Source organism: Sminthopsis crassicaudata, chromosome 2, assembly GCF_048593235.1.
Source record: "Sminthopsis crassicaudata isolate SCR6 chromosome 2, ASM4859323v1, whole genome shotgun sequence".
In the NCBI taxonomy this organism is placed as follows: domain Eukaryota; kingdom Metazoa; phylum Chordata; class Mammalia; order Dasyuromorphia; family Dasyuridae; genus Sminthopsis; species Sminthopsis crassicaudata.
In genome coordinates, this window is record NC_133618.1 from 236,253,935 (window position 1) to 236,281,436 (window position 27,502).

Below are 27,502 nucleotides of genomic sequence, written 5' to 3' on the forward strand. Positions count from 1 at the left end.
GCCAAGAAAACTCCAAATGGATCAAGAGATGACAGGTATAACTAAACAACAACAAAAGGTTCTTAAGAAATTTTTTTAGAACAGAATGGGGTAGAAGAGCAAAGAGTATTGTATGTGGAGTAAGAGGACTTCATTCTTATATATTCTGATTTATTTGCATATTTATTCCCACATATTCTTCATAAGGATTGAGATAACTTTTTTTTTAAACTGTGTAATCTCTTATAGGACTTAGCAGGGTTCTGCTTGCAGAAAGGATTTAATACATATTTGTTGAACAAATGTTGAATATTGCTTTATGGTTGAATGTACCATCAGTCTCACAGGATCATTTCAAGGGAAGCTGTACAATTCTATCTAAATGTGAACATTTGTTATTTTTGTTGTTATCTCACCATCATTTACTATTTTATTATTTCAACAAAAGCTAATTACCCTAAGAGGAATAAATATTTCTGAGTAAGCAGTGTCATTCAATATAGGTAAAAGGAAATATACTACAGAACCTAGATTGAATTCCAGGTTCAGAGAGAACCCCTCTACCCTCATCCCTTCAATAGCTAGCAGACATCCTGCTCTCTCTAAAACCCATTAATGCAAGGGCTGACATAAAAGACATTGGTGTCATGGGAAACCTCTTCCAAGTACGCTCTTTCTCTGTTTTGAGGTTGTTGAAAGCCTGCATTTGGGCTTGATTTCTGTGGATAGTCCTAAGAGTCTTTTGGTCCAGATAGCCTTTTAATTCTGAGAAGCTTTGAACAGCCCTTCCTCAGGAGTTCTGATATCTCTTGGCCTTCAGGCTCAGAATTTTCAGCACCATATCTCAGTTCCTGGCAGGACAGGAGTCCTGGGGGCATGGTTCCACATTTAAACTCCCTTGCTTTAAAATCTCTATTATGTGTTTGACTTTCTCATGGCAAGCACATCTAAAAAGACTGGCTTTTCTGACCTGTCAAAATGAACATTTGAAAACTTATTTCATTTCTAGGAATCATGAAAGGCTATTCTTCTTCAAGGCCTAGATTTATCTGAAATGAGGACAAAATTAATTAGCTTGCTATAAATATTTTTTAGTATATAGGCTCATTACAACAAATTATAGCACTATAATACTATTTTATTATATTTTGTTTTTATATCACTTTCATTTCTGAATATGTCCTCATCTACTTCTCTTTCTAGCAAAATTCCTTGTAATAAAAAAATAGAGACCACAAAAATGGCAAGTCACTGAAGCTAATGTATCAACCAAGAATCATTAATATAGGTGATAGTCGTCTGTACATGCACTACTTTTGCTGGGTCAGTGAAGAGAGCACTAGGCTTGGATTTTGGAAGGCCTGAATTCAAATCTTACCTCAGACACTTGTTAGTGTGTGTGATCTTAGGCAAGTCACTTTAACTCTGTTTGCCTCAGTTCTCTCAATAGTATAATAATACACCCCTCTAGAGTTGTTGTGAGGACCAAATGAGATATTTATAAAGTGCGTGGCACATAGTAGATACTTAATAAATGTTTGTTTCCTTCCTCCCTCCCTCCCTCCCTCCCTCCCTCCCTCCCTCCCTCCCTCCCTCCCTTCCTTCCTTCCTTCCTTCCTTCCTTCCTTCCTTCCTTCCTTCCTTCCTTCCTTCCTTCCTTCCTTCCTTCCTTCCTTCCTTCCTTCCTTCCTTCCTTCCTTCCCTCCTTCCTTCCTTCCTTCCCTCCTTCCTTCCTTCCTTCCTTCCCTCCTTCCCTCCTTCCTCCCTTCCACAAAGAGTGGAGGAAGATAAATTTTCTCATCTTTTTTTTGGATATAATTTTAATCATTAAAATTACAGAATATTTTTTTTATTATTTTCATTTATATCATTAGTGTCGTGTATATTGCTTGCTGGTTCTGTTTACTTTATTTTAATCACTTCAAACTAGGCTTGCTAAGCTTCCTTTTATCCTTCATAGTCACTGTTTCTTGTAACATAGTAATATTCCATTACAGTTTGTCACATGTAGTTTAACCCCCCCCCCCGAAATCCTAAAACAGGCATTTAGCTGAATCACTATTTATTTGAAACATTTATCCCACATTGACATGAAATTTGGATGCTTTTCAGAGAAAAAAAGGAATGATTAAAGATGAGGATTAAAAAGCTCCTACTAGAAACACTTTGTGTTCTTAAAAGTCCCTTTCCCAGTACAATTTGACCTGTCAGTAGAAAGTATATGGCTGCAGAACCATTTAATTAGATGACTGTAATTAGAGGGTGTCTTAAATGGCAATGGGAAATAGGCCATGTTGTAGATTTTTTTTTCAATCTTGTGCTTGTCAGAACAACACATAGCAGTGTGTTCTTAGCAGTCTAGGTCATGAGCAAAAGTCCTTGGTGTCTGGAGGGGGGCTGACTAACCTATGTCACTAGCTGTTTGGGGCTGTTTTCCAAGAGTTTCCCTCTTCTAGAATATTTTTTTTTTCCAAATGTAGTTAGTTTCAGGGTCTCAGGCTTCTAGGCCTCTTTCTATAAGGTTTAATTTCTTTTAGTCAAGGCTCTTTCAAAGGAATTTCAGTCTTTGGAGTTTAAGTTTCAATGTTTTGCCTGTCTTGTAGGGAAGTTGATCCTCAGGTCAAGAATTGTGAATCAAATATTTATCAAGTGCCTGTTAATGGGGGCAGCTAGGTGGTGCAGTGGATAGGGCACACGCTTTGGAGTCAGGAAGACCTGAGTTCAAATGCAACCTCAGATAATTGACACTTACTAGTTATTTAAAAAACCCAAGGCCTCTCATTGTATTCAGGGCCATCTCCAGTCTTGAGCTATATGTGGCTACTGGACTCAGATGGCTTCAGAGGGGAAAGTGAGGCAGGTGATCTTGCTCAGCCCTCCCTCACTGAAACCCATTGCACTTGCCTGTCAAGGCATCCCCTCCCTGATGTCATGGTCCTTTTCAAGGATGAAGGAAAAAGAAACAACCACTGTGAATCACTTAACCCCAATTGCCTGACCCCCTTCTCCCCCCCAAAAGAGCCTATTATGTATTGTGATTTCCTCTGTCTATCTAAGAGCTCTGGGTGGGAATTTTTTTTTAACAGATTGGTGATTTCTCTGAAATTTAAATTCTCTAAGACAATGTCCTGGGAATAAGTGACTTATCCAAAGTCACATACTAGTATATCTCAGAGCTGGTATGTTATAGATTTGAACCCACATCTTCTTGATGCTAAGACTGTTATGTCTCTAAGCATGACAAGATCATGCTATTTATACTATGTTAGGGCCCTCTGTGAGGTAAGAGAACTGAGGTTCTAAAGTTTTTGTTCATCCTGGACTTCTTCATTAGTCTGGTAAAGCCCTTTTTTTTCTCAATAGTATTTTATTTTTCTAAATACATGTAAAAATAGTTTTCAATATTCATTTCTGTAAGACTTTGTTTTCCAAATTTTTCTCCCTCCCTCCTTTTTTTCTCCCTTCTCTAAGATAGAAAGTAATCTGATATGGGTTTAAAATGTGCAATTCTTTTAAACATACTTGTCAGGTTGTATAAGAAAAATCAGACTATAAGGGAGAAAACCAAGAGAAAGAAAAACAAACAACAAAAAGAGGTGAAAATTCATTCATGTGTGACCCTGGGCAAGTCACTTAACCCTGTTTGCCTCAATTTCTCCATCTGTAAAATGAACTGGAGAAGGAAAAGGCAAACCTGCTCTAGTATCTTTGCCAATAAAACCCCAAATGGGGATAGGAGATGTCAGGTGTACCCGAAAAATGACTCAACAACAAAGGCACCTTATCTGAGACTGGCAGAAAGGAAAGGAAAACTAGATAAGTCTGAGATAAGAAAAAGACATTACAATAGAAGACAAAGGCACTTTGGAAACTGCACAGCATGTATAAAGTTAATCATCATTTATCACTGAGGAAGGGAAAGTCAGTTTTTATTGAAAGCAGTATTTGAAGCCAAGGCTAGGATCAAGATATTTATTGCTGAAAAATATACTAAGCTGAGTGTCAAGAGAGCTTAACTCCAACTGTAACTTAACATAATAAAGTGTGACCATATAAATTATGTCTTTTGGTCTCAGTTTCTATAGCTAAAAATGGGTAAATAACAATGATCTATCTCCTTTAATAATTGTGAAGATAAAGGGAGCTAATAGATGTAAAAAGCTTTGAGAAAGTAATGCTAGATACATGTCAGGGGAGGACTGGCCAATGAAGACCCAATTCTTAGAGCATTCTTGATTTTCCTTTCTTTGTGGTTACATAGAACAGGGCTTCTTAAATTTTTTCTACTAGCAACCCTTTTTCACCTGAGAAATTTCTATGTGACTTTGAGTATATAGGTATGTAAAAAAGTATACAAATAAAACATTTATTGGTAATAAGTCATAAAGGTATTTATTTTGAAATAATTCTTTGATATGCATAGATGTATGCATGTAATTTACTATTTATTAAAGACAAAAGCAAATTTCCTTGTTAATGACATGTGCTTGTTTATTTTTACATAAAGAATTAAAATCTTTTTTTTTTTTTTTTAATTTTTTATTTTATTTTATAATTATAACATTTTTTGACAGTACATATGCATGGGTAATTTTTTACAACATTATCCCTTGCACTTACTTCTATTCAGATTTTTTCCCTTCCTCCCCCAACCCCCCTCCCCCTGATGGCAAGCAGTCTTATATATGTTAAATATATTACAGTATAATTTAGATACAATATATGTGTGTAGAACCGAATTTTTTGTTGCACAGGAAGAATTGGATTCAGAAGGTAAAAATAACAGTTTACATTCATTTCCCAGTCCTTTTCTGGATGTAGCTGGTTCTGTCCATCATTAATCAATTGGAATTGGATTAGCTCTTCTCTATGTTGAAGAAATCCACTTCCATCAGCATACATCCTCGTACAGTATCATTGTTGAAGTGTATAATGATCTTCTGGTTCTGCTCGTTTCACTCAGCATCAGTTGATGTAAGTCTCTCCAAGCCTCTCTGTATTTCTCCTGTTGGTCATTTCTTATAGAACAATAATATTCCATAACATTCATATACCATAGTTTACCCAACCATTCTCCAATTGATGGACATCCATTCATCTTCCAGCTTCTAGCCACTATGAAAAGGGCTGCCACAAACATTTTGGCACATACAGGACCCTTTCCCTTCTCTAGTAGTTCCTTGGGGTATAAGCCCAGTAGTAGTATGGCTGGGTCAAAGGGTATGCACATTTTGATAACTTTTTGGGCATAATTCCAGATTGCTCTCCAGAATGGTTGGATTCTTTCACAACTCCACCAACAATGCATCAGTGTCCCAGTTTTCCCACAGCCCCTCCAACATTCATCGTTATTTGTTCCTGTCATTTTAGCCAATCTGACAGGTGTGTAATGATACCTCAGAGTTGTCTTAATTTGCATTTCTCTGATCAATAGTGATTTGAAGAATTAAAATCTTGAAGGAATATTTGATACCTTTTACTATTGCCAAATTTTTTGCTAACCCCACTGGCAGTTATGTGACCCCATCTGGGGTTATGGCCCACAGTTCAAGAAGCTTTAATGTAGAACATGTGCAGTATTCTCTTCCTGGTTCCATGTGAACACATGAAGGATTGGTGAGTTTATTTCTGACCCAGAGTGCCAAGGGGGATGGAACTTTGAGATGATCAAAAGTCTTTAGGTTGTCTGAGGAACTAGAAGAATTGATGATAACTAAACTGGAACTGAGTATAGATATAAAATATTTGAATAAATGATCTCTCACTCTTTGACAATCTGAGTATGGAAGATTGCTACAGGTTACCATGATGAAGGAAGGCAAACTGCCTTGTCTCTCACTCTGTCATGTGTAAGTGAAGAACTCATGGTGCCTCTGTTTCTTTGATCGTATTTGTATTTATTCTTTTTAGAGATTAAACTAACCCAGTTATGTCTTTGAGATTTTGGAAAGAGCATCAGAGGAGCTTTCAGCAATTGGAGTCAGTAGTAGAGAGCACCATTTCTAGTAGCAGCAATAGTTGGGTTTGTTGAGGAACGACCTCTGAGGAGCAATCTGCTTGATCCAGTCCAGAAGTGAATTGGCCCATCACCTGAGATACCACATTCTTCACAGACTAACCCAGAAGAACAAGGAACAATTGTCACATTGGTATTGACATTAAAGTTAATGTAGGATCTATCAGAGGAGAAAAGAACTCTCAAGACCAGGAGTACCATATAATTTCTTTCATATATGGTTAGCTATATTATTTACTTTAAGTTTGAGCCCACTCTCTTCAGGTCTTGAGCCTATGTAAGGAAGGAGAATGCTCCAGTTTGAGGAATGTTTTATAAGTTCTGTCCTTGCCTATACCTTCTCAGTAAATATCCCTTTGTCAAAGCTAATTGATGTCAACTGGTTAATTAATATTTGGGGAATTTGTAGCAATAGTATTAGAGACAACAACCCCTCAGGGTTGTCTCTAGAATCCTGAGGGGAGAAATAGCCACTTGTTTCTGGGGAGCTAAATGACTAATGCTACAAATAAGGGTTGGAAAAGGATGGACACACCACAGAAGAACTGGAATACATTATTGAACACAAAATTTTGATATAAAGCTAAAAAATTTTGTACAAACAAAACCAATGAAGGTAAGATTAGAAGGGAAGCAATAAACTGGGGAAAATGTTTACATTCAAGGGTTCTGATAAAGGTCTCATTTCTAAAATATATAGAGAAATGACTCAAATTTATAAGAATTAAAGCCATTCTCCAACTGATAAATGGTCAAAGGATATGAATAGATAATTTTCAGATGAAGAAATTAAAACCATTTCTAATCATAGGAAAAGGTGCTCTAACTCACTATTGATCAGAGAAATGCAAGTTAAGACAATTCTGAGGTACCATTACACACTTCTCAGATTGGCTAAGATAACAGGAAAAGATAATGGTGAATATTGGAGCAAGTGATTCAATCTGGAGAGCAATTTGGAAATATGCCCAAAGGGCTATCAAAATATGCATACCTTTTGATCCAGCAGTGTTTCTACTGGGCTTGTATCTCAAAGAGATCATAAAGGAGGGAAAGGGATCCACATATACAGAAATGTTTGTGGCAGCCCTCTTCATAGTGGCAAAGAACTGGAAACTGAATGAGTTGCCATCAGTTGGAGAATGACTGAATAAGTTATGGTATATGAATGTTACGAAATATTATTGTTCTATAAGAAATGATCAGGAAAATGATTTCAGAAAAGCCTGGAGAGACTTACATGAACTGATGCTAAATGAAGTGAGTAGAACCAGGAGATTTTTGTATATGGCAAATAAGATTATATGAAGCTCAATTCTGATGGACCAACGATAAGATAATTGAGGCCAATTCCAATGATCTTGTGATGAATAAAAGCCATCTACCTCCAGAGAGAGGACTGTGGGAACTGAGTAGACTACAGCATAGTATTTTTACTCTCTTTGTTGTTGTTTGCTTGCATTTTGTTTTCTTTCTCATTTTTCCTTTTTGATTTGATTTTTCTTGTGCAGCACAACAATTGTATAAACATGTATACATAGATTTAACATATATTTTTCTTTTTTTTTACTTTACTTTTAAAATTAATTTTATAACAGTACATATGCATGGGAATTTTTTACAACATTATCCCTTGCACTCACTTCTAACATATATTTTTCAAACATGTTTAACATATATTGGATTACTTGTCATCTGAGGAGGGAGTGGGGGGAAGAAGGGGAAAAGTTTGGAACACAAAGTTTTTCAAGGATCAATGCTGAAAAATTAGTTATGCATATGTTTTGAAAATAAAAAGATTTAATTAAAAAATTTAAAAAAGAAAAGGATGGCCATAATGGGATTGATCTACACGTTTATATTTGAAAGCACATTTTTCATTTATTTATTAATTCAACAATTATTAAGCATCCATTATGTGCTATATATAATAATAATAACTCATATTTCGGTAACACATAAGGGTTTACAAAAGTAATTTCCTTGTTGATGGACAATAAATTCCATATGCAGTCCCAATTTTTTATCTTTTTTTAAAATGAAGAAAATGAGGCTCAGAAAAATCAAAAAGGTTCCTCATTCTCTTAGTTGTTAGTACTCATTCCCTCCTCCCAAAATTATCTTGTACATATTTATGTTTATATGACATACTCTCTCCAGAAGCATGTAAGCACTTTGCTATTTTTTATCTTTGCATCAGCCAGATCTATCAGAATATCTTGTAGAGTACACAATAGGGGGTTCATAAATGCTGATTGTATTATGCCACAGCTCTAGAGTGATAGAACTAAGGCTCAAACTTAGGTCTTCAAATTCTCAGTTAAAGGTTTTTTCCCAATATACTACTAAATTATCACCACTGGATCATTCCCTTTTGTTGGCAAGTCTTAGATGGTGTAGTGATCACATTGCTGGACTCAACATAAGGAAGATATGTGTTCAAATTCTGACATAGACAGTTACTAGTTAGGTGACTCTGGGGAAGTCACCTGACTGTATTGGGCCTTAGTTTTTCCCTCTATAAATCGAAGAGATACAATTGAATGATTTCTCAAGTTGCTAGATTATTTTCTAAGGTTAGAAAATTCAAATTCAAATCTATGACTCTGGGATCTTATAAATCATCGAGTCATAGAATCTTAGTCTAATAAGGGAACTTGTCCAATCCTAGATATATATGATATATAAATTTGCTCTGCAGTATCCTTGGCAAGTGGCCACTGAAGACTTCTCACAATGGTCTTATGTGGGAAGCCATCCCATGTATGATTATATAGCTCTTATTTCTTGGCTCTTCCTGTGTCCTTCTTGGTCTTATGGTGGACTAAAGGGGTAAACTGTTTCCCACATAGATGTTGGAGAACATCCTGTATTATGTATGTTTCAGAGAGGGAAAATATTTTCATTATGTGAATGGCCAAATGACTGCCCCTCTGGACCAGAAAATGTCCAGATGCAATGGTGTACCTTATGGAGAGAAGTGATTATCCTTCTTGTACTTCTCAGAAAAGCTCCTCAGCTATTTCCCCAGTCCTCCCTTCAGGGATAATGGATTTTACCCTAAGACGACTACAAGAATTAGGCTTCTGTAAGATGATAATACATAAAATACTATCTGGTATTTTTCAGTTAAAATGGTAAAAATAAATAAACAACATTTGTATTCATTGAAAGAGGCTTTTAGATACAACTTCTGATAATTGCCAAAGCTCCACATTCATGTGAAAATGTCACTTCATAAATATTGAATTGGACTGTTACCTCCAGTGTTTGCTGTCTGTGATGGCTTTCAAGAAATGAATCTGGAGCAGTGTGGTAATTATCCCTGGAAGTGTTCATTCAAATCTGAAAGCGGATTAAATAATGAATAGGAATGTCACTTGCTCATTCCAATTTAAAACTCACTCATTAGTCCAGGAATGAAATCCGACTGGGAAGGAAACTATAGGAAAGGGAGAAAAAGAAGGAAAGAAGGAAACGGAGTCAAATAAGCCAAGTTGAGGTAAACAGGAGAACATCTGGTACTAATACAGAAGCAATTAAGCAACTGCTGTGAATGGATGCATGTAGGAAATACTTGGAATTGTCTCTGGATGATATTCGCCACTGACAGAGAATTGGGTGGGTAGAGCTCTTATGATTTGGTAAATAAATTATTGGAAGCTAGACTTGGAGACCAAAAACCTGGATTTAAATTCTGTTTCTGATATTTACTAGCTGTGTGATGATGGTTAAATCATTTAAATTCTCTAAACTTCAATTTTCTTATCAGTAAAATGGCTAACTGTAAGCTCAAGTTTGACAATGTATGTAAGACCTCAAAGAATATGAACAATTTTCAGATGAAGAAATTAAAACCATTTCTAATCAAATGAGAAGGTTCTCTCACTATTGATCAAAGAAATGCAAATTAAGACAATTCTGAGGTACCACTACACATCTCTCAGATTGGCTAAGATGAAAGGAAAAGATAATGAGGAATGGTGGAGGGGATGTGGGAAAACTGGGACACTAATACATTGTTGGTGGAGTTGTGAAAGAATCCAGCCATTCTGGAGAGCAATTTGGAACTAGGTTAAAAAGCTATCAAACTGTGCATACCCTTTGATCCAGCAGTGTTTCTACTGGGCTTATGTCCCAAAGAGATCATAAAAGAGGGAAAGGGACCACAAGTGCAAAATTGTTTGTGCCAGCCCTTTTTTGTAGTGGCAAGGAACTGGAAACTGAGTGGATGCCCATCAGTTATAGAATGGCTGAATAAGTTATGGTATATGAATGTTATGGAATATTATTGTTCTACAAGAAATGACTAGGAGAATAATTTCAGAGAGGCTTGGAGAGACTTACATGCTAAGTGAAATGAACAGAAACAGGAGATCACTGTATATAGCAACATCAAAATTATACAATGATAAATTCTGATGAATGTGACTCTTTCCAACAATGAGATGATTCAGATCAGTTCCGATAATCTTGTAATGAAGAGAGCCATCTATACCCAGAGAGAAGATTGTGGGGATGAATGTGGATCACAACATAATATTCTCACTCTTTTTGTTGTGTCACTTTCTTTTTTTTATCTGATTTTTCTTATGCAGCAAGAGAATTATATAAATATGTTTATACATATTGGATTTAATATATATCTTAACATGTTTAACATATATTAGATTGCTTACCATATAGGGGAGGGAGTGGAGGGAAGGGAGAGAAAATTTGGAATACAAGGCTATGCAAGGATCAGTTATCAAATTATCCATGCATATGTTTTGAAACTAAAAAACTTTAAAAACTAAAAAAAATAAAACAAACAAACAAAGTGATATCTCAAGATCAGTGGTGATTATACTCCTTTGGTTAGCTATTAGTCAACGAAAATCTATTAATTCCATTCAAATCAACTGAACAAGCATTTAGTAGGACCTTGTTATTTGTAGTCCACAAAATCCTACTTCATTGCCTCATGATAGCATCAAAGTGACTCCAAGCCCTTGAAGAATCTTCTAGCAGGGTGTGAGCAGGTCTATTCTGCCAGATTTTGAATGTTGTCCCTGCAACAGATGCTGCCTTCTTTTGCAAAGACCAACCTATGTCATGGTAGTCTTGCAGTTTCTCTAGTAGAATGTGAGCTGCTCTTTTAAGACTGATAGACAGACTGTTGGATAGATGCATAGATAGTGCATTAAGTGCTTACTACATAATAGGCACTTAGTTAAACTCTGGAAATACAAATTTTAAAAAGAGATCCTTAACCTTAAGGAATTTATGTTTTTTAATGAGGCAACACACACATACACATATACACATGCACACACACATATAAAAAACATAATATATACTATGTATTTACAGGGAAACAGGGGGAGAGGAAAGTTATCTCTGAGCCACAGGCAATTGGAGTCAGGAAATTCTTAAAATTGCTCTCAAAAGGACTCAAAAAGGCTAAGAAGACATTCAAAATGCAATAAAGGATATTGTAATTCTTCCAATCAAAACCTGAGGCTGGCCAACAAGGAGAAAATGATCTGAAAACACTATGATCAGGAAACAAGCCATAAAGAGAGTCTGGAAAGGTGTATATTTATGTAGGAGAAAGTGAATTGGATACCTGTGTAGAGAGAGATAAGATAGCTGAAGAGATGGACCAATCTAAAGAGTGAGTGTTAGCTAATAATGAGGCAAGGATAGCTGGGGCTGCTTAGCCAGGAGACTCATCAATCAGAGGTCAAGCCCCATGGCTATGATTAGCTAAGGGAAAAATTGTGGAAGGAAGTGAATCATATCAACTTTGACATCCTTGACATAAAAGAAACCAGAAGACAAAAGCAAGTTATAGATGAGAGGAAGGATGGCTCAAGGCTTATCTCTCTAAGGAGGCAATAATAATAAGAGCAAACATTTCTATGGCATTTGAAGATTTGCAAAGTTCTTTATGTGTGTTATTTCATTTAATCCACACATCAATCCTGTGAGGTAGGTATTGTTATTACCCCATCTTATAGATGAGGAAATGGAAACAGAAACAGACTTTCCCAGAGTCACATGGCTAGTAAGTATCTGAGACCACATTTGAACTTTTGTCTTCCTTTACTCCACTCTATCCACTGTGTCAAGTATGCACTAGATAGATAATAATATGTATGTGTACATATGTGTGTGCATACACATATGCATATGTACATATCTATACTGATACTTGTGTGTATGTGAATATATATCTATATATATGTATGCATATGTAATTCCATTTCTTTCAGTTATCTATTTTATCTATCTATCTAATCTTGGATGGGCTCTGCAAATGGACAGAGAATTAGATCCAAAATTGAAGAGTAGCAACTACTATGTCTTTTAGTTGAAAGAAGAGTTGAGGAAAACTTACCAATTGGCTGTGTCTTCAGCTCAGAAGTCCTCTGACAGAAAAAAATGGCATTATGAATCCTGAATTCATTATCAAGAATTATGTAACAAGATAATCCTGTAGATTATTGCAGACCTTGAAAAATTGAAGAAGAGAATCATCCAGTAATCAGTGGAGAGGTACATGGTAGGAGAGAAGGAGAAGATTATCAAGCATTACAAAAAAGGAATCACACAGAAGAGGCATAAAATATGTTACCAAATGTATTATCAGCAGAAAAGACAGGCAGATCATGGAATGTAAATGAGAGAAGATAGATACCTTGAATGCTCAATATATATCTCCTATGATTTCAAGAGAATGCAAAGGAGAACATCTTTATTGAATGAATCCCTTGTATGGAATATGGAAGGGAATGGATGAGAATCACATAAGATAGGCAGACATGGGAGGATGGTAATCATTATTGGTGGAGGGGAACACTCAGGTCTGCAAAAGACACTGTGGAGAGCTCTGTTAGGATGAAGAATACAATGAAACCATCCTTGTCCTTGTTCTACTGGGGAGAATACAACATGTATGCAAATATAAGATATGTGCAAAGTATATACAAAGCCATTTTGGGAAAGGGTACAATTGCAATTGGAAAATCAGAAAAGAAGCTCCTTCATTAGGAGGTACTTCTTTTTTTTTTAAATTAATTTTATAATTATAACATTTTTTGACAGTACATATGCATAGGTAATTTTTTTTTTTACAGCATTATCCCTTGTATTCCCTTCTGTTCCGAATTTTTCCCCTCCTTCCCTCCACCCCCTCCCCTAGATGGCAGGCATTCCCATACATATTAAATATCTGATTGTATATCCTAGGTACAATATATATGTGCAGAACCAATTTTTGTTGTTGTTGCAAAGGAAGAATTGTATTCGGAAGGTAAAAATAATCTGGGAAGAAAAACAAAAAAAATGCTCACAGTTTACACCTATTTCCCAGTGTTCCTTTTCTGGATGTAGCTGATTCTGTCCACCATTGATCAAATGGAATTGGATTAGCTCTTCTCTGTGTTGAAGATATCCACTTCCATCAGAATACATCCTCATCCAGTATCATTGTTGAAGTGTATAGTGATCTTCTGGTTCTGCTCGTTTCACTTAGCATCAGTTGATGTAAATCTCTCCAAGCCTTTCTGTATTCCTCCTGTTGGTCATTTCTTACAGAACAATAATATTCCATAACATTCATATACCATAATTTACCCAACCATTCTCCAATTGATGGACATCCATTCATTTTCCAGTTTCTAGCCACTACAAAAAGGGCTGCCACAAACATTTTGGCACATTTCCCTTCTTTAGTATTTCCTTGGGTAGGAGATACTTCTTGAGCCAAGTTTAAAAGGGATGTGAGGGTTCTATGGATGTGGAGGTGAGGAGGGAGAATCATTTAAGAATGAAAAAAGTTAGGAGAATAGGAAATAAAATACCATATGCAGGTACTAACAAGTACACTGCTTTAATGGAAACAGAGTATATGAGAGGGAGTTATCTGACAGCAACCTTAAAAAGTTGTAACTGATTGTGAAGGACTTTAAATAGCAAACTGAGGAGTTTATATACCATCTTAAAGATAATAAGCAAACCACTGAAGCTTGTTGAACAGAGAAGCAATGGATAAAATCATGCATTTGAAGTACCATTTGGGGAGTTGTGTGGAGAATGGGTACAAGACAGGAGAAAATGAAAGCAGGGTAGCCATTCGGAAGTTCTCCAAATCACTATTGCATGAAGATAGATTAGATCATTCTTCCCCCAGAAATTGGGTCAAGATCAGTCATTTCAGAAGTATCATAGTTTTATTGGAGTGCAATATGGACTCCACCAAATCTTCACATAATTGTCTCTAGTGTTTTGAACAAGTAGTAAAAAAAATTAAAAATAAACAAAAAATAAAAAAGGATGAAATTTCCACATCCTACTTTCATGATCTTTTTTGCTCTAAACTAATGACTTCCGAATGGCTACTTTCTAGTTACTTTAGCCTCACCATTCTTCCTCTTCAGGGCTTCATAGAGAAAGTGGGATATAACTTGGGCTTTGAAGAATAAATAGATAGAATTTGGAGAGGGAGAGGAGAGTTTTTATTTGTCATCCAGAGACTTTAATACTAAAGTTATTGCTTTTGGATAAATTAGCTACTGCACCTGTGTGCCAACCATGAAAAAAATATTTTTCTGTTTGATAGCATGTCTTACTGACTTAATTTAAAGTTGGATTTAAAAAGTCTACCTGAGGGTAAGCCCAAGTTTATAGGCTGAAATGATGCATTAGGAAGAACCAGAAGGAAAGGAGAACACAAGCTCATGAATCTAGCTCCATGTCTAGCATTAGTTTAGAGCAAAAAAGATCATGAAAGTAGGATGTGGAAATTTCATCCTTTTTTATTTTTTGTTTATTTTTAATTTTTTTTACTACTTGTTCAAAACACTAGAGACAATTATGTGAAGATTTGGTGGAGTCCATATTGTACTCCAATAAAACTATGATACTTCTGAAATGACTGATCTTGAACTCTTATGACCCAATTTCTGGGGGAAGAATGATCTAATCTATCTTCATGCAATAGTGATTTGGAGAACTATGTTTCTGGACCATTTTATTGTAAGTACTGTTCTTTGTAGTCAGAAGATGATAGAACAGTAGATTTATAGCTAAAAGGGACATGAAGCTAATCTTTATATGTTATAGACAAGGAAATTGAAGGTCCTAGGATCTTAGACCAACTTTCTCATTTTATAAATCAAGGGGAAGCCATTTAGGATCAACAAATCTAAAGCTGAAAAGGCCTCAAAAGCCATCTAACCCAATCTTCTTGTATAGATGTGGAAACTAAGGAAGCTAAATGTCTTATCCAGAATCACATAAATAGTAAGCCTCAGATTCAGGATTTGGACCAAGGACTTCAGGATTTGAATCCAGGGCCTCTGAATCTAAATCCTTCACTCTTTCCAACATACTTTTTTCTTCTCAAGAGAAGAATCTCCCACTATTATCACTCAATTGGATTTTGTATGTCTTAGATTTAGAAATGTACTGGTTAATAATGAACAACTGGATTTCTAGGGGAAATTTTAAAGCTAAATAAACTCTATTGAAATTTCCTCTCCTATTTTCTTAAGTCTAGACAATCAAGAAAATGATAAATTGAGTCCTAATTTGTGACATTTGCAGATCCCTGAGATACAGATGCTGACACTGAAAATTTAACAATTGGTTTTCTAGAGCTGATTAAAGCCATCTCCAGCATATCCTTGCCTGAACTGCTGCTTAAGGAAGACAATATGATGAGGTTTTAGAATTGGAAGGTGCTTTTGAGGTCATTTAGTCCATCCTCCTTATGCTACACATTAAGGAAAGGAGCGGATAGTTGTATTTGGGAAGGGATTTTCTCAAGGTTAGTGACAGAACATTATTCAAACCCATGTTCTCTGCTTCTATGTCTGGTGCTTCTCCCATTATAAAGAGATGGACTTATATGGCTAGTTCAGTAGTAGAGCTTTATCTTGGGTTAATACCAGAGCTTCTGCTTACAGTGGCCTCTCCTGGTCATTGGGATGAATGCAGTGGAAAGTAGTCCAATCAAACTCCATGAAAAAAAGGCATTCTGAAAAGAGTTTTTTTCCCCCCAAATGGTGTGTTTTTGTTTTCTCCTGAAAATATTTATTTTTCTTCATTGGAAATGCATTTTTTCCTCCTTAAGTTACCAAGCTATTGCTGCAAAAAATGAACACAAACAAAAGGACATCCCCTTCTTGTCCCCCAAACCACAGGGAATAAGCAAATTTTGTGATTTTCAAAACACCTCATACAGATTGAAAACTTCCAACATAAATATAAGTAGGCGTAATGACAACTATTAACAGTACTAACTGATTACTGGGTATCTGCCCAAAGTACTTATGAAAGTGATAGGAGAGAGGAAGGAAGGAAGGCTTATTGGTGTCTTAATACTCTGAATCATACTTCAAAATTTTAAATAAGTTTTTGCTGATATTTTCTGTTCCTTGCATAACCCATAGTTGTCCCAAGTATATCTCATCCTTCCCCTCCCAGATAACTATTCTATATATACATAGTACTTCTTTTTTAGAGAGGAAAAAGAAATCAGCAAAACTGATTGATTCATTAAAAAAGTCCAAAACCATAAGCTATCTACTTTATTTCCAATTCTTAACTATCACAAAAACTGCTGCTATAAATATTTTGGTTTACATGAAACTTTCATCTCATCATTGGATTCCTTTGGGTATAAACCCAGTAATTTTCACATTCTTGGACCACTTAATTATTGGTGAATGGCTCTTAGTCATAAATATATACATTATATATATATATATGTTTATATATATATATATATATATATATATATATATGTGTGTGTGTGTGTGTGTGTGTGTGTGTGTGTGTGTACACATATATCTATCCATCTCTATATCTCTATCTATCTATCGAGAGAATTTATTTAGCCTGGATACCAAAACCTCATCAGTGAAATTTGATGCAAAGATTTCCCTCTCATTTAATTACTTCCCTTCTTTTCCTAGGTGTATGCATTAATTTTGTCTGTACAGAAAAATTTTCAGTTTCAAGTAACCAAAGGGATCTATTGTAATTCCCTCTATCTCTAGTTTGGTTATCTTCTATTCATAACTGTGAAAGGTATATTGTCTGTTTCTCTTCCATTTTTTTTAAACATGATCTTTAATGTTAAAGTTGTGTAGTTATTTAGAATGCATTGTGGAATGTGGTATAAGGTATTGGTCTAAGCCAAATTGCTGCTTTTCAATTTTCCTAAAAGATTTTATCAAATAAGGAGGGTTTTTTCAGGTACTTTTGGATGTCCACTTTATCAAATACTGGGTTATTGAATTCTTTTGTTTATGATTCTTCCTTGCCCAGTCTGTTCAGTTGATTTGTCTCTCTTTTTCAACCAAATTCAGATGTTTTTGGTGATTACTACTTTATAATATAGTTTGAAGGCTGTAAGTGCTATTTCTTAGCATCTTTATTAGAAAGACAAATCTGTCCCATATACAACAACATAGGGCAAACTAGTCATAGAATGTCCTGGCTAGAAGGAAGTCTGCTGAGGGGAAATGACTTATTAAAGATCATATAGCTAAGACCAAGCCAGGACTCAAATTCAGATCTAAACGTCCTTCCTACATAGTTCTCTTACAATACAGAACAAATCAAAGGCTTCACTCTATGAGAGAGACTCTTATTGCTTCAAGAATTGTTATTTTATCATTCAGTTGCATTCTACTCATTGTGACCCTATGGACATCAGGCCCTTCTGTCCTTTACTATTTCCCAAATTCTGTCCAAACTCTTGGACAGACTCTCTCCATCTTATTCTCTTCTATCCCCTTCTCCTTTCTCCTCCAATATTACCCAGCATCAGGGTTCTGTCTTCTCATTAAGTGGCCAAAGTATTTAAGCTTCAGCTTCTGGAGTGCTACCATTAATTACTGCCTTACAAATGTTATCTAGTTTGGTCTCTCCTGCCTCTTTAGAGAGAGATTAATATGCATGTCTTTTCCCTTAATGACTGAATATAATGGAATGCCACAAGGTGTAACTCAGAGTATCTGTGAGAAAAGTTTGGTGGTGGTGGGCTATAGTAGAGAGATCCCAGGAGATCCAAGTTCAAGCCAGACAAGACACTTCTTCCTTCCTGGTTTATGTAAAATGAGGAGATTAGATTAAAAGATCCCTAAAGCTTCTTCTAATTCTAATGGTTTTTTGTATTTAGGGATAAGCAATGAAGGATAATGTAGAAAGATAATTCTAAAAAGGCTTCATGAAGAAGGAAAATTTGAGTAGGACTTTGAAAGATGGGTTGTGAAAATGATAGAAATTTCTATTTTGGCCCAGGCCTGTGATATAACTGGTGTAATAAAGTTCCAATGTGGTCATTCTCTCTATAGATGCAGATCTACAATTAGTCTATTAGAGTCTTCAAAATTTACTTGGAAGAAGTACTGTGGCTTGGTAGGAGCCAGCAGGAGGCAGAAGAGTAGAGCAGAAATAGCAATGACTCTATCATCAAGAGCCTGTATTAAAATCTATCTATTGCTTGCAAGGCTCTGGGCCTCAGTTTCCATGACCATATGTGTCAGAGATGGGATTTGAATCCAATTCTTTTTGACTCAGAGTTTGGCCCTCTATGAAATGTTCCATACTGCCTCTCAATAATAATTATATTTTGCCAATAGTATTACACCTTTTAAGTCCATTCATGTCTCATTGCTATGTGGGAGATGGAAGCAAGGAGAGTTGTTGTAGATTGAAGAAATAGTTGGAATAAAAGCTTGAGTAGAATGAGAACAGTGTGTGGGTGAGAGTGGGGTGTGGGGTAGGGATCTAGTGTGGAATCTTGGTGATCCTACAGCACAGCCAAATGCTCTGAATTTTAAGGAAAGGAAGAAAACAGTACTGGGGGGCTTGCCCATAAAAGAACATTAACATTGGAAGCATCTTATCCAGTTTTGAATTTGCTATCTTTATTGTGGAAAAATGAGGGCTCTGCAATCTGCAAGTATAAGTAAGCTCTGAACATTTGTGTCATAGTAGCTACTTGTGCTATTGGTACTTTCATAAAGTCTGTGTCTTCCCTTTTAATTAATTAGAAACCTAAATGCAAGATAGAAAAAAAAAATTTCCATGTGCACGGCAGAACATGAGAGGATTCAAAATATGAAACAATAAATTTCCATTTAAGAAAGCCTATATAATAAGGGGCAGCTAGGTGGCGCAGTGGATAGAGCACCAGCCCTGAATTCAGGAGGACCGGAGTTCAAATCCAGACACTTAACACTTCCTAGCTGTGTGACCCTGGGCAAGTCACTTAACCCCAGCCTCAAAAAAAAAAAAAAAAAAAAAACATTGTGTTCAGAGTTGTCCACCTTTGCTTCTTTGTAGGTTTTCTTTTGTTCTCTGCTGTGTACTTTTTACTTTATTCTTTATTCCCCTTTTCTCCCCTGGAAAGCTATAATTAGGTATATATATATATATATATATATATATATATATATATATATATACATGTAAATATATATATATATATTTACATGGGTATCTGTAATCACATGTATATAAAAACATGTACATTCATATACATCTATGTAAGACCACATTAGGCTTGCTTGTCCTCTGTTTCTTTGAAGGAGAATAGCATCTTCCTTAATAGGTCCAAGTCTTTCCATATTTTTCTATGGCTGTGTCTTTGAAATAAATAATTCTAAGCAAAAAGGCCTTAAGTTGGGTTACTGGGAGCTAACTAGTTATAAACCAGGGGATGCATCTAAATGTGCAGATTCTGAGTTAGCACTCAAAAATCCAGGCTTTGTATTTTTTCACCTAGTTCTGCAGCATACTTATTGAATGATCTTGGGTATATGCCTTCACATTTCTGAGCCATCTGGAATATGAAGTTATTAATAGCAGGACTACTGACCTCATAAGGTTGTTGTGAGGGAAGCATTTCATAAACAGGAAAGTGTGAGTAGTTATTCTTTTATGTATGCACATCACTTTTCCAACCAATACTAAGACTGGTAGATTGGATTCCTCCATAAGTATAGCAGCTGCTACTTTCAGAGTTCTAGAATTAATCCTAATTTTTGTTCATTAGCCCCCACTAGTGTGCTTTCTCTTAGCAGTCAGCCACTAGATTAAGTTCTTTAGCAAAGATCTTTGCTCAAATGATCTAGCAGAAATAGTAGTTATAAAACAGTTCCCTCCCTGCCCCAATCCTGAAGTACTCATAAGTACAAAAGTGGGGGGGAGGAGAAGTATGGACACTAATTAAAAGTACAATGTTAATGATTTACTCATGTAACTATGGCAACTGACATCTCTGGAACTATGGGATCTCAAAGTATTTTCTTTCTCTGGAGGGTCATGGGATCAATGAAAAAGGAGTAGCCTTTCTGCTCAGTGATGTTGGCTTCCAATGGGGTATGTCATTTCTGATGGAAAGCAAAATCAGTTGGGCATATACCAAATAACACATGATGTCTCAGGTGGACTGGTCAATCTGTAGCTGAGCTGAGTCAAGCAGGTTACTAGGCTGCTGTTACCAAGTTTGGCTGCTAGAGGCTGAAATAGGTGAGCTGTTGCTGAGCTGGACAGATCATTTGGATTCTGACTGCTTCTAGAGTAGACCAAGAAGATTTCTTTGCTAGGAGAATATTATTTCCATGTTAGACTGTATAGATTATTTTGCCACTGGGCTTTTCTTACGATATCTCTGCTGGAAGATTTGATACAGTAGGCTCCCTGAATTTTCTCTTTGATAGGTGGCTGCAGTCCTTCACCCACTTTGTCTAATGGCTCAACTGGGTGGTATGTCTCTCCTTAGCTTGAATGCTACAGAGTTCTTTTTCAGCTAATGGGCTTTGGTGTTCCTTTGGTCAAGGCAATGGCTCAACCTAGGATTGGTAGAAACCTCCCTGATTCCCTCACAGTTTTATGTATGTACTTTGTCACCTTCAGGCAATAAATAGGAAAGTTTTTCTATGACAGTCTTTCTTGGTTCAGAGCTAATTCCTCACTAAAAGACTTAATCTTTGCTTGCAATGATCCAATTTAGTCAATTATAATTTCCAGTCTTTGGATCTAGGTGAAAATGGAATCTTATCTCTAAAGGCAAATAATTGTTTTTGTATATGCAGCTACACTATTCAAGCCACCTATCTAAAATGTGGAGTGCTTTATTTGTTGAATGACCTCACCTTTACATTTCAATGTCTCTGCCCTTTGCTCCTTAGAATTGTTCCACTGATGACGTCATGACTTGCACTTGAATTGGATTTAAATGCATCAGTTGAATAAAGTCCTTAGGCTCACTTTCTGGACCAAAGTCTTTGCTGTTGTTTATCCTTCCTTCTTCAAGAGAACATGACATCAGGGAGGTGATTGACAAGCAAGCAAATTAGATTTAAGTGAGGAAAGGCTGTGCAAAGTCTGCTGCCTCACTTTCTCCTCCAGAGCCTTCTGGGTCCAGTGGCCAGACAGAGATGAAGATAACTGGAGATGGCCCTGGATACAATGGGAGACCTTGGCCTTTTTAAGCAAAGATCTTCAACAGGTTTCAGTGTGACTGAGGCTGCGCCCATTCAGTGATTAAGGCTTAGTAGTGGGAAGTGAATGTAAACTGTTAGCACTACTGTCTATCTACCCAGGTTACTTATACCTTCGGAATCCAATACTTAACATGCAACAAGAAAATTGGATTTACACACAGATATTGTATCTAGCTTATACTGTAACACATGTAAAATGTATGGATTGCCTGTCATCTAGGGGAGGGAGTAGAGGGAGGGAGGGGAAAATCTGGAAAAATGAATACAAGAGATAATGTCATAAAAAAATTACTCATGTATATATACTGTCAAAAATTTTATAATTATAAAATTAATTTTAAAAAAAGGCTTAGTAGCAGTTGAGGCAAAGAATCCTCTTTCATCTAGTCAAATTAAAAAAAAAATCTAAATAAATAAACAAATCTGGAAGGGAGAAGATCCTCAGGATTTCTAGCCAAAGTAGAAATGATTGCTATTTACATAGTCAATCAGGAACCAAACAATGACCAAATAGGGCTTGGCCAATAACCTATCGATGGCCAATGAGAATCAGTTTGTTTTGGGTTTAAGATGTGGTCCTTTAAGAAAGAAATCTAACCAGTAAACTCCAAGATATCCTGGGAAGGTTTAGAAATCCAAAAGAAAACAAATGTTTTAAGAGCATCTGTAGGTAAGGATATTCATAGTTATGGAAATCCAGTGACAGAACAAAAGTCAAGATGACTAACAATGGATCAGGATACAGTAGATGGCTTTGGCATATTCCATTTCTGACTAAACTCTGAGTGCTCCACAGTACCTACACCAGCTGCCTTCATGGCCACTAGAACAAATTGTGCTCATCTAACCATTCCACCAGAAGTTTGCATGCTCAGGTAGATGTCCCCCTAACTCATTGACAGTCCTGAGACCTGTTAGTCTTATAGCTTTTAATTTGATGAGTTTAGGGAATGGAGGGGAAATAAGTAAGCATTTATTAAAAGTCCCCTATATGCCAGGAATTCTATTAAATTCTTTATAAATATCTCATCCGATCCTCATAACAATCCTAGGTGGTAAGTGCTACTATTATCCATACTATACAGTTAAGGAAACTGAGGCAGGCAAACTTCACCAAGGTAATATAATTAATAAGAATCTGGGGTCAGATTTGAACTCAAATAACAGTGTTCTATTCACTGTGTCACCTGTTGCTGTCTAAAGAGGGCTCACCCTTATTCTCTTGGTTCATTAAGGTCTATGTCATTAGGCCACATTCTCTGGTAGATTTTACCAAGTTAAGTCTTTGAATATAGCATGATGACGGAAGGTGCCTGTGTCCAAGGACCTGCCTAGTCTAAGTAAGGAGAAGTTCTTTACCAGGCAGTTGACTATTAAATAATTCAGTTTTTGGTTAGGGTGAATGATGAAATGGATAAAATACAAGATGGTTCTTAGTCTCTGTCATTTCCATAGTAATAATCTCTCTCTCTCTCTCTGTCTCTCTGTCTCTCTCTCTCTCTCTCTGTCTCTCTCTCTCTGTCTCTCTCTCTCTCTCTGTCTCTCTCTCTCTCTCTCTCTCTATTTCTCTCTCTTTCCCTCCTCCTTCCCTCCTTTCCTCCCTTCATCTCTGTCTCTCTGTGTCTCTGTGTCCCTCTGTCTCTGTCTCTGTCTCTCACCCTCCCCCTTCTCTCTTTCCCCCTCTCTCTGTCTCTGTCTCTATCGAATATAATTTCTAGGAACTTACATATATACATGTTGTCTTTCCTGATAAGATATAAGATTATTTAGGGTAGGGGGAATTTCACTTTTGAATTTGGATCTCTAGCACCTGGAGGCAAAATGGAAGCACCTAGTAATTGCTTAATAATGATAATAATCACAGTAATAATAGCTAACACTTCCGTTGTTCTTTAAGGCTTAACAAACACTTATTGATTGGTCATATTAAAGTATGATGGGAATGCTAGATATTGTGCTCATATTTTGAGCTAAGGAGGTTACTCAGCAACGCTGGTATAATCAAATTGGGTTCATATAAGATGCAAATCCAGAGCATTAATTAACAATATGTACAGAGCAGTTATAAAGTACCACCAGGACATTTTCAAGCTCCATGGCTCCCCTGCTGTCCTGCCTTTTGGTAAATTAGATTTCTTGGAGAGGAAAAAGAATTCTAGGCATCAGCCACTGCTTTTGATGGGAACAGCCCCGACATGTTCTTCTCTGGTTAATTCCCTAAGTTTAATCACTGTGCTTACAGCTTTGCTATTTCCCCTTCCCTCCCCACTGAGAGAATTCAGCCCCATGGAAACCCAGCTTTTTAAATAACAATTGGCACGCATGTCAGTAGAAAAGCAGAGGGGTTATTAAATGTATATGTGTAATTTTTTTAAGGCTCTTTCTAATCTCTGCAGCTGTGTAATTGCCAGGCAGGCAGCAGGCTGCACAAGAAAGGGGCTGAGACCCCACCACACCCCAGTTGTGCAGTCTTTGAGGTATTTGTTTACCAAAAAACCCAAAAAGGATCAATGTGAGAGCTGACAGAATGGAGTCCATAGTAAGATGCTATGGCAGATTATCCATCAAGACAACCAGCCTCCCCTGATAATTATCAAAGCCGTCTCTGTGTTTTGGCTTTAATAAAGTTTGGGGTTCTATCAGCAGACTCATCTATTACCAGTCTACAAGAATAGCCTTCCAGTTCTAATTAAATATAATTGGAGATGAAATGTCATACTCGGATGGATGGGCTAACTCATCCTTTTCCAAGCAGACAGATATGCTACCAGTATCCTAAGCGTACTTAGGAAGCGTGGGATCTTAGGCTCATGGTTCTCATATATATAGGATTGTTTTGACAACACTTCAATACATGTGACCAAAGGTTGTTAGGAAGTGAGATCCCTCTCTCTCCTCCATAACTCATACACTCACAGGAAGGAGAAAAGTTCCTTTTACTCTTCAGCTTCATTATCTTTATCTGTACAATGAGGGAATTTGGACTTGATGAATTAGGGGCATTTGGCTTTTTTTTTGTGCCATGGATTCCTTTGACAGTTTGATGAAGTCAATGGACCCTTCCTCAAAATAATGCCCTTAAAAGAATAAATTAAAATACAGAAGATTACCAAGAAAATAAGTTTTATATTAAAATAATCAAGTGGTATTTTCTTCATATTAATTCATAGACCCCTTAAAATCTTACCACAATCTGTGGACAGCAGACTAAGAAGCCATGCTCTAAATTCTAATTCCAAAGATGTCTTCGTGGAAAGGACACTGGAATTAGGAGTCAGGATACCTAGGTTCTTTTCCCCGATCTTTTCTAAGAAAGATGCTTAACTTTCTGGACCTGTTTTCTAAATTAAAAACTAGGAGTCATTTCTTTTCTACTTACTTCACAAGTAGGACAATTGTTAATTGATTAATTCATGGAGTACCTACTATGCTCAAGAGGATAATGTTAAAATAAGGGCTTGTTAAATAGATTATATGAGAAAAAATGTGAAAGGAACTTCTTTAAAAATAAGACACTGTTTAAAAGTAATGTTACTATTTTTCTCCAGATCTGAATTTATTTTTTTATTTTTTAAATTTAAAAATTAAATAGGAAATAGAAGAAAGCAATAGAAAAAAAAAAAACAAAAGCAATCATTGTCATGCGCATAAGCAGAACATATGAGGTTTCAAAATATGTAACAATAAATTTCCATTTCAAAAAAGGACATATGATAATAAAACACATTGTATTCAGACCTGTCCATTTTTCTTTGCTTCCTTGAAGTTTCATAGTTATTGTAAATAATTTAATAGTAATGAGAGTTGATCTATATTTCATTCAGGAGGGTTTGTTGTTATTTGGTCATTCAATCTTATCTAGTCTTCCTGACCCTATGGACTTGTCTATGGGATTTTCTTGGCAAAATCACTGCAATAGTTTGCCATTTCCTTCTCCAGTTCATTTTTCAGATGAGGAAACTGAGGCATAATGGGGTTAAGTGATTTTCTTAGGGCACATAGTTAGTAAATGTCTGAAGCCAAATCTGAACTCAGATTTTCCTGATTCCAAGCCCAGTTCTTTATCAATTGTATCACCAAGTTGTCCAAAAGGCAACTCTATTTCTTTAGATGGTGAAATACTGGCTTTGGGTTCTTAAAAAGGTCTTTCCACATTCTCAATCTAATAATTAGTGTAGAGTGTACATTATTAAATAAGGCCTGGGAAAGAAGCCTTGTGTTTTAGGGTTCTAGCATTAGTTTTATCATTAATTGGCATATGACCTCTGGATTATGTGAAATATCTGTGAAATGGGGTAATATTTGTATTACCCATCAGATACCGTTATTTTGGATTAGGTGAAATCAGGGTGATGAACTGGTTAAGTACAACACTCATGTAACATGTCATTATCACTTAGAAATTTTCTTTTATCCTAGGCCAGCCCTTCCCTATCCAACCTTGCCTGTTCTTCAATAGCCTTTCCTCTTTTCAATAATAAGATCATAGGTTTGTAAAGTAACTTAGAAATCAGAGGACCACAGATTTAGATCTAGAAAGAAGCGTCAGGAACCATCTGCTCCTACCCTGACATTTTAAGGCTTGGGAAACTGAAGTCTGAAAAGTGAAAGGGCTTGTCAAAAGTTTCACAGATAATACATTTCAGAGGTAAAAATTTGAATCTAGGTCCCCTGGCTTTGGAGCTAATTTATTTTTATTTCCCACGTGGACTTTTGTTTACTTCTGAGTCCTTCAGAAGTTAAGTAATTTGCTTAAGGCTCCATTTTTTTTTACTGTGTCTCAGAACACAAGATTCTTCAATTCTTTCTGATTCTTCCTTCCTTCCTCCTTCTCCTTCTTCCTTCCTTCCTTCCTTCCTTCCTTCCTTCCTTCCTTCCTTCCTTCCTTCCTTCCTTCCTTCCTTCCTTCCTTCCTTCCTTCCGATCCTTCCTTCCTTTCCTTCCTTCCTTCCTTCTTTCTCTTCCTTCCTTCCTTCCTTCCTTCCTTCCTTCCTTCCTTCCTTCCTTCCTTCCTTCCTTCCTTCCTTCCTTCCTTCCTTCCTTCCTTCCTTCCTTCCTTCCTTCCTTCCTTCCTTCTTTTTTCCTTCCTTCCTTCCTTCCTTTCTTCCTTCCTTCCTTCCTTCCTTCCTTCCTTCCTTCCTTCCTTCCTTCCTTCCTTCCTTCCTTTCCTTCCTTCCTTCTTCTTCCTTCCTTCTTGTTTCTTCCTTCTTCCTTCTTTCTTTCTTTCTTTCTTTCTTTCTTTCTTTTCTTTCTTTCTTTCTTTCTTTCTTTCTTTCTTTCCTTTCTTTCTTTCTTTCTTTCTTTCTTTCTTCTTTCTTTCTTTCTTTCTTTCTTTTTCTTTCTTTCTTTCTCTTTTTTCTTTCTTTCTTCTTTCTCTTTCTTTCTTGAGTTGGAATTAAGTGGCTTGCCTAGGGTCACGCAGCTATCTGAGGCCACATTTGAATTTAGATCTTCCTAACTACAGGGTGGATACTCTTATCCATTGTGCCATCTAGCTGTACAAACAAGCATTTATTAAATGCTAACTAGGTGTTATACACTTTCCTAAGTGCTGGGATATAGAGAGAGGCAAGAAAACAACCCTAGTCCTCCAGGGCCCATAGTTTAACAGGGAGGCAACACAAACACAACTATGTACAAACAAGCTGCTCTTGTTTTTATTCAGTCATTTTGGTCTTGTCTAACTCTGCATTTAAAGTTTTCTTGGCATAGATGATTAAAGTGTTTTGCTATTTCCTTCTCCAGCTCATTTTACAGATGAGGAAACTGAGTCAAACAGGGTTAAGTGCCTCTTCCAGAATCACAGAGCTAGGAAGTATCTGAGATAAAATTTGAACTCAGGAAGAGGAATCTTCCTGACTCCAGCCTCAGAATTCCACTGCACCATCTAGCTGCCCCAAACAAGCTATATACAGAATGTTAGAAATTATCACAGTGGGAAGGCACTAGCATTGAGAGGATTCGGGAAAGGCTTCTTATAGAAGGTGGGATGTTAGCT